This window comes from Rhinolophus sinicus, unplaced genomic scaffold, assembly GCF_057876585.1.
Source record: "Rhinolophus sinicus isolate RSI-liver-muscle unplaced genomic scaffold, RSI-T2T HiC_scaffold_19, whole genome shotgun sequence".
Lineage (NCBI taxonomy): Eukaryota > Metazoa > Chordata > Mammalia > Chiroptera > Rhinolophidae > Rhinolophus > Rhinolophus sinicus.
The window spans coordinates 1,623,964-1,634,392 of NW_028290710.1; positions in this window are offsets into that span (position 1 = coordinate 1,623,964).

A 10,429-nucleotide genomic window follows, 5' to 3' on the forward strand; every position below is an offset into this window, starting at 1 on the left:
CTTTTTTTTAATTTTTTTAATTTTTTTTTTGCTTTTCCATACACAGCCTGGGACACGATAAATATGTACCTGTCTGCCTGTGAAACTTAAACCCCGCCACGCTCACGTTTTTTTCTTTCGTGCTGCTGCTGCTGCTGCTGCTGCTGCTGCTGCTGCTGCTGCTGCTGGTGGTGGTGGTGGTGGTGGTGGTTTTTTTAAACATTTTTCTTTAACATTTTTTTTTAAGACATATTTAAAATTAGCTTCAGGTACACGAATCAATATAATACACATTTACCATCTGTATCCCTCACACAGTGACAACCCCGCTCCTCCCACGCTCACCGTTTTTATGACTCGTCTACATTTGACGGCGGCGGCGTCGACCCCGAAACCGAGCGACCCGAGTGAAATGTCGCCGTCCTCTCGCAAAGGGTGCGCGACGGATGGACTCCCGATGATGATGAGGGCGGAGGGACGTGTTTCCGTCCGTGGAAATGGCTGAATCCGCACCGGAGTCGCTGGGACCGGGCGGGCGCCTCGGGGATGAGACGATCTCCCGGGCCGCCCTGGAGGCCTCAACCGGCGAAGGTGGAGCGCGGGGTAGGCCGTCCGTCGACGCGCGGCAAACGTCCCCGTCTCAGGGGCGTTCGGAGAGAAAAGTTTCCAAGGCCGGGTCGCTTCCGCTACGGGGGCATCCCCCGCCCGCTGCGCCCCGGCCCTGAAACGCGGGTCCCGCGCCGCATCGGGACGAGGCCGAACTCCCCTGTCGGTCGGTCGGTCGGTCGGTCGGTCGGTCGTCCCGTCCGTCCCGGAGATCACTGATCCGTCGTCCTGCCCTGCGACCGTGGTGCTGGGAGTCGGGCGCCAGCCGACTTGGGGGCCGGGCGATCTTTTTCTGGCCTCCCTCCCGGTGAGGTCGACCGAGAGGAGCGGGGCCGAGGTGGGTGGGTGGGTGTGGGGGCGGGGCCGAGGTGGGTGTGGGGGCGGGGCCGGGGCCGCGCATGGCCGGAAGAAGGGCGTGGGGCGCGGGAGAGGGGTGGCGGGAGGCGGGTGTGCGCAGCCTGCGCGCGTCCGGGAGCGGGGCGCGGTTTACAGGGAGGTGTGGATGGTACTCGGAACAGCGGTGACTGACAATCGTTAGCACGAAATACGCCATCGTTTATGGATCACACCGAGAAGGGCCTACGTGTACCTATGTGATGAACTATCCCCGTGACCGTCGTTCGCCGTTGTCCGCACCACACGGAAAGTCTTCCCTCTGGCCACGAAGGGTGTTTATTTCTCCGGTGGACCGAAGAGAACGACAGAGGGGCTCTCCGCCCGAAAGCCCGAAGCGCGCCCCTGGGACGACCGGCCCCGGAAAGCGAGGGTCTGGACCGAACTGGCAGCCTCGCTCGTTTTTTGTTTGTTTGTTCGATTGTTCTTTTCCTCGTTTTCTTTTTTCCCACCTCCCCGCCTCCCCCCACAACAGACGACGCCCCACCCCGTTGCCGCGCCCTCCCCACCCCCCCCCCCCCCCCGACTAGAGTTCCTGAGCGACGGGGGAGTGACAGAAAACATTCCTCTCCCCCCCGCCCCCCATCGAATACGTAGAACGCCCCTCTTCTAGTCAGCCGTCCCTCCTCCAGCTTCCCCGGCCCCCGGCAACTACTTCTATTTTGAACGGAAATCCCCACCCACCCCCAAACCCGCACCCCCACTCTGGGCACCAGAAAGCTTTCTCGTTCCTCCACCACCACCACCACCGCCACCACACACTTCGATTTGAGTCTGTCCTATGCGGGGGGGCGGGGCGGGGCGGGGCGGGGGGGGGGGAGATGTGTCCTACACGACTAGGTTGAGAAACAACGGCTTGAATCCGAGTGAGTGAGTGTGTGTGTGTGTGTGTGTGTGTGTGTGTGTGTGTGTGTGTGCCGAAGAAGGCGGTGGGGAAAGACAAAAACAAATAACTTTTCAGAACAATACCCATGGCCAGTGTCATTAACTGACTAGCTCCTCCTTAGCCGTCTCTGCTCTCTCCTCCCTCCCTCCCTCCCTCCCTCCCTCCCTCCCTCCCTCCCTCCCTCCCGTCCCCGAACCCCACCACCGAAGAAGTGAGTGAATGGAGAAGTAAGGCGACTCAAAAGTCACACCTGATTCAAAGTGTCGATGCTGTGAAGGGCTTTTAGATGCTAGAGCTCGCCCCGCCTGCCTCGCCTTTGGAACGGCAGCGCCTACGCCTACTGTCACGGAGGAATGACCTTCATTCGCCCCGACGGGAAGAAAATATTCCCTTTGGCCGAACCCTGGCTTTTCACACTGCAGATGACCCCCTGTGACAGGCGCAGGGAGCAGCTCCCTGACTCCGATTCGGGGAGACGGTGCTTTGGTGTGTGTGCGCGCGTGCGTGCGCGCGCGCGGCGGCCCAAGGGTGGTAAAACCAGACACCGCCTATCATTCATTGATCGTTTTAACCGTTTCTGAGTGTACGGTTCGCTGGCATGGGGTCCCTTCACGTCCTTGTGGAGGACACACGAAGGGGCCGCAGACTAAACCTGAAAAGCCCGGGGCGGGGGTGGGGGAGGGGACGGCGGCCTGTCAGCCTCTACGGAATCGGAGGGCCGAGATGAACCGCACGGGACGGTCCGAACGTGAAACCTCCTGACTGAAAGAGGGTGGGTCGTGGCTGGCCGGCCGTCAAACCTTTGGCCTGTGGCTTCCTTGACAGAGGTCGATCTGTACCCGAAGGGAGCCTGCCCGTCTATTGTCTTTTGGAGACGACGTACATACACACGCCCTTGGAATGTCAGAGTCATCCTTTTTCCGGATGCCCTCGGGGCGCGACCCGACGCACCCGGACCCGGGAGGCCTGGGAACCTCTCCTTGCGATCTCGTTTCCCCGAACACCATCTCCGTGCCCGGTGGTACGCGTTCGGGATTCCCTGTCGCGTGTTCGCGCGTCTAAAAGAAGTACGTGTCTCTCTGTTTTGCTTTTTATCATCCGTTCCCCGAGATCTCCCCGCGGGTGGACCTCACGTGACCCTCCTTCCGTTCCCCCGCCCCGCCCCCGTTGATCGCGATGGAGAAAAGGAAGCCGAGGAGGGAAGGGACTGCCGTTCCCCGGAGCGCTTTCCGAATCCGTTGAGGTTTTCCTTCCCGGCCTTCACGGTCACTTTGGCTCAAAGAATCACCGTGGCTCACGGAAACTCGTGAACGTTCGGAAGTCCGGTCTCCTGAACTCTGTTAGTTAGCTTTTGATGATTGATTGATTCATTCATTCATTCATTCATTCATTCATTCATTCATTCTTTTTTTTTTTTTTTTTTTTTTTTTTTTTCATTTCGGTGTTATAGTTTATTTAGCCCAGTGTAACCAAATTATTATCATGTGGACATAAAATCATATTTGAAGTTATTCGCGAGGTTATCTTGCACTCTTCTCTTAACGCTAAACCTTCAGAACGCAGTCTGTCCGTTACCACTACAGCCCATCTCCTTTCGGTCTAGGCACACTTCAAGGGCTCCACAACCTCGTGTGGCCGGTAGCTGCTGTGCTGGACAGAGCTGATCTAACCAACTGCGTCACGGCTCTAAGAATCTTGGAAAGGTACTTTCCTTTGGCTGCTCTTTTCACGTGTTCTTCCTTGAAGGCGGACCGCTGGCTTTTACATCTCTCGGGATACCCTACCTGACCGGCACTGGATACCGTGAATGCGTGACTATCTAATTTACTTCCGTGCCCCTTAAATCCCCCCACCCAAACGCGTATTTAAGCCTGAACGCCCAAGACTCCAATGCGATCTCTTTGATATCTTAAAGTGAGCTGCTGAAACCATTCGGGAAGCTATACAGCTTTAGTTGGCCGGTCGTTTCCACATCACCTCGGTGCTGCTGCAGGAGTTCACTGAAAGCCAAGACCGCAAACTTTGTCATCCTTTGACTTCAAAAAGTCAATGTGTCGCTGAGCGCCTGCGGCCGGCCCGAGCCGAGTTGCTCGGTAACGTTTGGGACAGACGCCCAGACGCCACCGTGCAGTAAACCGGGCCCTTTTCCCTCGAGCAGGAGGAAGTGGGGACCCGTGGCGGAGCGGGAAGGGAGGGGTTCCTTCCCAGCCCCGGTCCTGCTGTCATGCACACCCACGAGTCAAGGGGGCTTGGTCTCCTTTATGGCACCCGCCTGCGGTAAGCACGGTGGGCCTCTGCCCCAGCACCTCCACCCATGTCACCTTCAGCCCGGGCTTCCCTTCGTACCTCAAGGAACCTCCCGGGGTACAAGTCTGAGCGCTGTTCTTTGAGGAGCTCGAGAGGTCCCCGAAGATGAACTGGCCTCCTCCCCTTCCAACTTAACCTCAGCTCTCAGCTCCCAGCTCCCAACCTCCAGGACTCTTCTGTCAGCACGAGGGCCTCGCTATCAAAATCATCAACTCTCGGCCTCACCTCTTCTTTCTCTGGGCAGGGCTGTGCTTGTGAGGCCTTCCAGGATCTCCTTCCTTCCTTCCTTCCTTCCTTCCTTCCTTCCTTCCTTCCTTCCTTCCTTCCTGTCCTCCCTCCCTGTCCTCCCTCCCTGTCCTCCCTCCCTGTCCTCCCTCCCTCCTTGTCGGAGCCTGCCGACGAGACGAACGGTTCCTGAAGTGGGGAGTGAGGATTGAGAAAAAATTGGACAAGAGACAAAGATGGGATCGGGAGGGCGAGCAGTTCTGACTAGACTGCTGCCCCTACTTTATTTTTCAGCTTTCTTTTATACACACAGAAACAAGAAGGTTACATAAAGCGGCTGAGGCAGCAAGTACAGATTAGTTATGTTTTCTCAAAGTTTGGCCCTGACTGTTCTTAGACCTTTAGATATTTTCCCATTCCCAGGGTAGCAGGTGTCTGTTTGTTCTTTATGCTTATCGGAGTTCCCCTTAGCGATCCTCCCAAATTCTGCTTGAAGTTACATTTTCTTAACCCTTAATGCTCCGGCTCCCTACATATCCCCCTTTTTTATTTTTATTTTTTGAGATCGTGTCTGGCTTAGGTAGTCAGTACAGACATTCTCACTTACCCGTCATTGGATATCGATCATCAAAGCGATCGACTCCTGTCTTAGGTTGTAAAAACGCTTACTGATCATTACCCGTCATTGGCTACCGATCTCCTTTGGGGTTAGACAGGGGCAGTGGCTTTTGGTTTATTAGCCATGTGGAGCCTTATTTTGTGAATTTCTCCATAAATATCTGTGACTGTCCCCATCACAGCTTTTGCGATGCAGGGGAGGAAACACAGTATCAGGAGGATCACAACAAGTGGAATTACAAGGGGGGGCCATAATTTGAAGCATTGAAGAGTATGATGGAAATACATTGTGAAAACTAGAGACAAGTTTGTTGAGAGTATCAGCTATACCTGTATTTAAAGGAGAGGCCTCTTGCAGTGTCAAGACCTCTTTATGAAACTGGATAAGATCAAGAGTAACATTTTTTCTTACACGGTCTGTGAGACTCATACCTCATAGCAGAAAAATGTTTATTCCACTCACCCTTTGTCTGTTAACAGCCGAAGCATAAAGTCCCATGATGTCTTACCTTCTCAGGGTCAAGTCACTCATATTGTAACAGCTCTGTTGAGATAAGTGGAGAGAACTGATCTTCATTGCCCTCATGACTTCTCTCACAATCAGGTGAGAGAGGAAAGCCAGAGACAGCAGTGGCTTTTGCCAGGCAGGGGGAAGGGGAGGAAAGGCTCCTTTTTGGGTCTTCTAAGGCAGCTCATTGGGGGTCCCCACTCGGTTCCGCCTGGCTTAGGTTGTATCTCCCGTGAGATATCTTACCCGTCTTTGGCTGCGAACCATCTTTTGGGGACCAGACAGAGAGACATGAGGTGTAAACACAAGGATGGAACAGAGTCCCAGAAAGGCACAGTCTTACAGACTCTTCTTTCCTTAAGGAAAGACATGGGGGGGACAGTCGGCTAGGCTGTTGTGTGACTACATCTCCCCCTTTTTTGTTTTTGAAGCATGAGAAACACAGAACGTGCAGTTGTTTCATTTACAGCCCGTTGGAGGGCTATTTGTCCACATCTGAGGACTATGTAAAACAAACAGAACAATAAACAGAATAGCAATATCCCCAGCAAACCCTCTACCCAAAGTCTTTATCCATTTAACAGGGTCTGAAGTGGAAAGTCCTTCTGCAGCTGCGGAAAGTGAGCTTTCCCACACCCTAGGGGCGTGGATGGGTATCTATAGATGTCTCTTTTTCTGTGGGCTGTCGTTCACGGTATGGTTTAACACCGACCAGGAATTCACAAAGGTTTTTTTTTCCGGACCTGGAGAAATACAAGCAAAGCCTCTTCCCCGTGTTATCTCGCGGGGAGAAGTAGGATCAGCTTTCCCACGTAATATTTTAAACAAAGGTTGTAATTCACCGGTTGTCAACTGCAACTGAGGTCTAATCCAGTTAATGTCTCCCAGTAGCTTTTGGAAATCATTTAACGTTTTTAAACAATCTCGCCGGATTTGTATTTTTTGAGGCACAATGGCCTGAGGCATTAAACAATATCCCAGATAAGAGTAAGGAGGCACTTGCTGAATTTTTTTTGGGGGGGGGCTATAACTAGCCCATAATTGTGGAGCTTTTTTGTAAATGAGCAAAAGCAGCAAGCAACTTTGGTTCACAAGAGTGGGCAAGAAGTATGTCATCCGTGTAGTGGATGATGTAAATATCTGAAAATGTCCTTTGGGTAGGTTCTATTGCAGCTGATACAAATTTTTGACACAATGTAGGGCTACTAGCCATTCTCTGAGGTAGCACTAGCCAATGATATCTCTTAAAAGGTTTTTGTAAATTAACAGAAGGAACACTGAAAGCAAATCTAGGGCAGTCATCAGGATTTAAAGGTATAGTATAAAAACAATCTTTTCAGTCCAAAACAATTTTATATGTGTTTTTTGGTGTGGCTGCAGGACAGGGCAAGCCTGTCTGTAAGGCTCCCATTAATTTCATGGTTTTATTAACTTTTTGTAAATCTTGTCATAATCTCTATCTACCAGATTTTTTCTTAATAACAAAAATGGGAGAATTCCAGGGAGAATTGGAGGAAGCAATGTGTCCCTTTTTAACTTGCTCCTGTACTAGCAGCTTGGCGGCTTGAATCTTTTTCTGTTGATAGGGGCCTCGGGCAGTGGATCTAGCCCTGCAACTACACTTGGAGGAGAGCTTCATTGTAACCTAGGCTTCTATTCTGATTGAGCTTCTAATAAAGGCCCAGTCTGTCGAGCCTGAACTAACTGCATTTGAACAGAGAGGGAAGTGAGTGCAGCTTGTAATCTTTGCACCTCTGCTTCCAAGGGGGATCCAGTTTGGGTTGGTCATTTTTAGAGTATCTGATTCCTTTATGTCTAGGATCGATCACATCCCTAACCAAATTCCATAAGGAAAAAGTGTCTACTGGTACTTCAGAGGGTCCATGAGCATCATAATATCCCTGCAAATGCTCTCTTACCTTTTCCCAAGTTTCTAAGTTTAAAGTCCCTTCTTCTGGGAACCAGGGACATATTTGTACTACAAACTCTAAGAATCGAAGCAACGTGCTTCACTGGTTTTAATTCCTCTAGTTTTTAGCATGCTCCTTAATATGTGGGTAAACAGCCTTTTACTGTTCCCCTGTCCCATTTTATTTTACTCCCGACTATGGTATCTCACCGCTTTCGCCAACCTTATTTGACGCGTCTCATTTGCAAGCGGTGTCCTTCACTGATTCCCCAGTATTCGGGTCCCTGTTCGGGCGCCACTTGTCGGAGCCTGCCGACGAGACGAACGGTCCCTGAAGTGGGGAGTGAGGATTGAGAAAAAAATAGACAAGAGACAAAGATGGGATCGGGAGGGCGAGCAGTTCTAATTAGACTGCAGCGCCTACTTTATTTTTCAGCTTTCTTTTATACACACAGAAACAAGAAGGTTACATAAAGCGGCTGAGGCAGCAAGTACAGATTAGTTATGTTTTCTCAAAGTTTGGCCCTGACTGTTCTTAGACCTTTAGATATTTTCCCATTCCCAGGGTAGCAGGTGTCTGTTTGTTCTTTATGCTTATCGGAGTTCCCCTTAGCGATCCTCCCAAACTCTGCTTGAAGTTACATTTTCTTAACCCTTAATGCTCCGGCTCCCTACACCTCCTTCCTGGATAATTGCCACCCTGCAGACATGTTTCTACCTTGGTTCTGACTCACACTCATTACGTTGCAGTGTGAACTCTGCCTCGGTCATCTGCTGCCTGGATCACTGAAAACAATCCAGATCTCTTCCCATCCGGACAACTGCTACCACCTCTCCGAAATTAGCTATTAGGAGTGTAAGGCTTTCTTGTCCCACCCATCCATCCAAACACAACATGGGTGAAAGGAGAAGTCCAGCACGCCCAGTCACTCACTCATGCATTCTAAACTGCCCTCGGGGGGCTTCCTGATGTAGAAAAGCTGACGGACAAGTTCACGAGCACTTAGTGATGCAACGAGATAAATGCCAAGTTGGGAGACAGCTTCACTGACTTCTGCTGTCCGACGTTGGCAGTAAGGAGGATGGCAAAATTTGAGGTTCTTCACTTCTTGACGCAGCAGTTATGGATCGGACAATAAACAAGAGAAATAAGTAAAACGTCACAGGACGTCGGATAGCGATGAGTGCCAAGGAGAGAATACATTGTAGAAGGGGGACATGAATGCATTCTATGAAAGTACGTTCTCAAAGGAACAGTCAGGAAGGTATCTGTCACGATATTAATCGGGAAATACAGTTCGAACGCACAGAACCTGCCTGCAGAAATGCGGCTCATCTTGGCGGGAGCAAACAGGCTGGGATGTGGCTCAGATAGCATTCTGTAAAGTGGGCTTCCATTTCCTCATCTGTGAAATGGGGGGTGGGGAGGGAGGGAGGGAGGGAGCGAGCTCCCACTTAATAAACAGTTCAGCTATTCTAAGAAGCAGGTACTGAGAGACGATTGGGTGTGCAAGAGCACGTTCTAGGGAAAACACTGGGGAGAGAAAGATGGAGTGCGAGCCAGAGGAGGATGGGGAGCTGGCATATCCACGGAGCGGGCCTGACCCTGTGCGGCAGAGAAGTGTGGCAGGGACAGTCTAACGCCACGGTGCGCTTCACTCCCGGCCAAGCGGGCAGAGAACCCCCAAGCCACAGTGGCCTGGCTGGCTGTGGGGAGAAGGCAGGCCGCCCAGAGCTGTTGGTGGGTCTCAGAGCACAGCTCAGCACAGCACAGCTCAGCACAGCACAGCTCAGTTCAGCACAGCTCAGCTCAGCAGAGCACAGCACAGCACAGCTCATCTCAGCACAGCACAGCACAGCTCAGCTCAGCTCAGCTCAGCTCAGCACAGCACAGCACAGCACAGCACAGCACAGCACACCTCAGCACAGCACAGCTCAGGATAGCACAGCACAGCACAGCACAGCACAGCACAGCTCAGGACAGCACAGCGCACCACAGCACAGCTCGTCTCAGCACAGCACAGCTCAGCACCACAGCAAAACTGACCACAGCACAGCACAGCACAGCACAGCTCAGGACAGCACAGCGCACCACAGCACAGCTCGTCTCAGCACAGCACAGCTCAGCACCACAGCAAAACTGACCACAGCACAGGACAGCACAGCACAGCACAGGACAGGACAGGACAGCACAGCACAGCACAGCACAGCACAGCACAGCACAGCACAGCTCAGCTCAGCAGAGCACAGCACAGCACAGCTCAGCTCAGCAGAGCACAGCACAGCACAGCTCATCTCAGCACAGCACAGCACAGCACAGCTAAGGACAGCACAGCACAGCTCAGTTCAGCACAGCTCAGCTCAGCAGACCACAGCACAGCACAGCTCATCTCAGCACAGCACAGCACAGCACAGCTCAGCTCAGCTCAGCTCAGCTCAGCTCAGCACAGCACAGCACAGCTCAGGACAGCACAGCACAGCACAGCACAGCACAGCACAGCACAGGACAGCACAGCACAGCACAGGACAGCACAGCACAGCACAGCACAGCACAGCTAAGGACAGCACAGCACAGCTCAGTTCAGCACAGCTCAGCTCAGCAGAGCACAGCACAGCACAGCTCATCTCAGCACAGCACAGCACAGCACAGCACAGCACAGCTCAGCTCAGCTCAGCTCAGCTCAGCTCAGCTCAGCACAGCACAGCACAGCTCAGGACAGCACAGCACAGCACAGCACAGCACAGCACAGCACAGGACAGCACAGCACAGCACAGCACAGCACAGCACAGCTCAGGACAGCACAGTGCACCACAGCACAGCTCGTCTCAGCACAGCACAGCTCAGCACCACAGCAAAACCGACCACAGCACAGGACAGCACAGCACAGCACAGCACAGCACAGCACAGCACAGCACAGGACAGCACAGCACAGCACAGCACAGCACAGCACAGCACAGGACAGCACAGCACAGCACAGCACAGCACAGCTAAGGACAG